General features: G+C 37.7%; 1 pseudogene; it reads right to left on the bottom strand.

Moving 5' to 3' along the window:
- Window positions 1-1,771: 1,771 nt before the first annotated feature.
- On the bottom strand, window positions 1,772-2,701 carry LOC102746532 (olfactory receptor 5G9-like; annotated as a pseudogene).
- Window positions 2,702-3,242: the final 541 nt, after the last annotated feature.

Below are 3,242 nucleotides of genomic sequence, written 5' to 3'. Positions count from 1 at the left end.
CAACAACAAAACTCACAAAAAAACAAGAGAATGCGCAAGAAACTTCCTTCAGTGCAAGATCTGTGCTATAAAGGCACAGCCTAAAACACTGATAATTTTCCTTTCAGCGAGAGAAAAGGAAGTCACTTATTTCACCACTAGCTGCAAACACAGACATCTGAGTGTTGATCCCAGCCTTCATCTAATTAATCATTTCAAAAATAAATAAATGATGTAAATTAAATGGAAGACATTTCTGAGCTAAAATCTGAATCCTTTGCAGAGCATCCCATCGGCACTCATTCTGCCTCTCTAGTTTCCTAGCCCACGGCTCATTCCTGCTGTCTGAGACAGTGGCTTCATTGAAACCATGATCTTGCCTACCTTATATACCACTTCATTGTCTTGGTATTCAGTTCCCTCCACAACCTGCTCACTCCCTCTGAACTCAAACCACTCTATGCCAGTCCTTGCAAAGTTCTATGCTTAAAATAACTGCAATATTCAAAGCAGGTTCATGATCCCAAGAAGGAATCGCTGGGATATCCTCATTCCATCAATACTGCCAAAGAAAGGATTTGTTTATCCAGGAACTCCATCATGAAATTGATTAGGGCACAGACTTGAGATACATTTATACTTTAGTTCTCCCTGTATCGTTCCTGAGGCATGTTTCACTCTGCTTCCCCCACCCCATATCTTTCTATAATCTAGAGATAAATTTTCTATTTTTAGATCACACTCAGCGATCAGGACTCAAATGCCTGCAGACTCAAGCTTGCACCAAAACAACACTTTTCAAAAATCATTTTCTCTTTTCTGATGTAATTATAATGCCTCTTGAATTGCTCAACTGTTGTAGGAGGGACAGAAAGGTGTTAAAATATATTTTAAACTTCATTCTATTGTATTTCTTTTTTTTTCTAATCTGTAACAACAAAAATGACTAACATGAAAATAGGATATACATTTTCTGCATTTTAGTTTACCTCTGACTTCTCAACCTATTGTACAACCTATTGCCTCTGATTTTTTAGAATTTTCTTGTTCTCTCATTCACCCATTAGCATTTTATTTCTAATTTCTATAATAAGCAATGCTGATTTATTTTTATCTGAAAGAAATAAGAAAAACTAAATATCAAATATTAAAGTAATAGTTGGAATAACTTCAGAGTTAAATATGTAGAGGCATTATCTCGTCGCTTGTCACTTGGTGGAAGAATAAGAATATAAGTTTTGTATCATCGTATTGTTCACCTTTTGCTTGTCTATATTTGCTTTTTTCTGCAGTGATTGTGACATGATATTCTTAGAAGCAAGAATAAAGAAAATACGCATCAAAGATATTTAAAGGAATACGATATGAGGAGTTCCTTTAGTTAAAAAAAATCATTTGTAGCTAAGTGAGCTGCTCTGTTTGCTATTTTCGATTCTGTATTTAGGAATGGGGGTCATATATGTCATTCCAGTGAATCTCACCTGGTCAGCACACATATATTGGTCCAACTAGTGCCATAGTATTAGTAGCTAGATGATCCAACACTTATTAGATTTTTATCCTATGCCCAATAATGAAATTATTTGAGGAAGCAGAACTGCTCTGACTCTGGGTGACTGGGGATTTTTATCATCCACACGCACATGATTGAAATGGAGCTTTAAAAAAATAGTTGGCAAGGATGCCATACTCCAAATTCTGCACATTGCTTAGCATCTTCGGATGCCGACCAGGTAGACTAACCATGTCTAGAAGCTTTTCGTTTTATCTATTTTGTATTCCAGACCAGAATTTAGCTTCTGATGCAGAACTTCCTCCTAACGATCATTCTGCGCATGGCAGCTTTCACTTCTTTATTTCTCAAGCTGTGGATGAGAGGATTCAACATGGGGATCACCACGGTGTAGAACACCGACACCACTTTATTGACGTCCAGAGAAAAAATTGCACTTGGCCTTACATAGATAAGAAGAGAGTCCCATATAAGATGGACACCGCCGTGAGATGGGAGGAGCAGGTGGAAAAGGCCTTGCGCCTCGCATCTGCAGAGCGGATCCTCAGGATGGCAGTAAGGATGTAAAAATAGGAGATTATAATGGTCAGGCTACTGACAACCAGGACAGGTCCAGCCACAATAAAAACCAACAATTTATTGATCCGGGCGTCAGCACATACCAGAGAAAGAAGGCGGGACATGTCACAGAAGAAATGATTGATAATGTTGGAGCAGCAAAAGGGAAGCCGGGAAGCAGCTGTTGCTCAGGAACCCGACAGCCTAGGGTCCAACCACCAGCTGTATGCAAAGGCTCTGCAACTTGGTAACGGAATACAATAATGGGCTACAGATGGCCACATAGAGGTCATAGGCCATGGACGCCAGCAGAAGACACTCAATGGCCACAAAGAACCCAAAGAACCATTGCTGAAAAGCACAGCCCAAGAAGGAGATGGCCTTCCTTTCAGCAAAGAAGTCACTGAGCATCTGGGGACCCGCTACTGACGAAAAGCAGATGTCCACAAAGGACAGGTGACTGAGAAAAAAGTACGTGGGAGTGTGAAGGCGGGAATCCATCTGGATGAGAATAATCATACCCAAGTTTCCTGTCATGGTAACCAGGTAAAAAAGTAGAAAGAGCAAGAAAAGGAAGACTTGCATCTGAGGATGATACTTTAAACCTATGAAAATAAACTCTGTGATTCTTGTATAGTTTCCATCAGCCATTGATTGTGTTGGTCTTCTAGAGTGAGAAAAGCAGAAAATAGATAATGCATACAACTTTATATAATTTAAAAGCATAACATAACACACAAGAAAAGAAACTACGGGTCCAATTTGGGAACATCGATATAAAAAGAGACTAATTAAATGCTAGCAAATCAAATATAGTGAAGTTCTTAAGAGCAATATGGCTTAAATGTTTTAAAGAGAAAATCAGAACTAAGAATTGGGTCACCATTTGAAAACCTATAAAATTACTCACCACATTTACATATTAAAAGAAAATGCATTATAATTATTTTAATAAAATTCTTTAAAGAATTTGATAAAATGTGGCTCTCAAAAAAAAAAGAAAGAAAGAAAGAGAAAAGAAAAGGAAAAGAAACAGAGAAAAACTTTCCAAACTGGAAACAAAAAGGAACTATTTAACTCAGTAAAAAGAATCTTCCTGAAACTTCCAGAGAATATATGTGTGCAGGGTAAGCAGTGGAAACATTCACACTATAACCAGAAACTGTATATTCTCACAATTTGTACTATTTAA

Source organism: Leptonychotes weddellii, chromosome 11 (assembly GCF_054177405.1).
Source record: "Leptonychotes weddellii isolate Sample4059 chromosome 11, ASM5417740v2, whole genome shotgun sequence".
NCBI classification, from domain to species: domain Eukaryota; kingdom Metazoa; phylum Chordata; class Mammalia; order Carnivora; family Phocidae; genus Leptonychotes; species Leptonychotes weddellii.
Note: the sequence above shows the minus strand (reverse complement) of the source record. Positions and strands in the feature narration are given on the sequence as shown.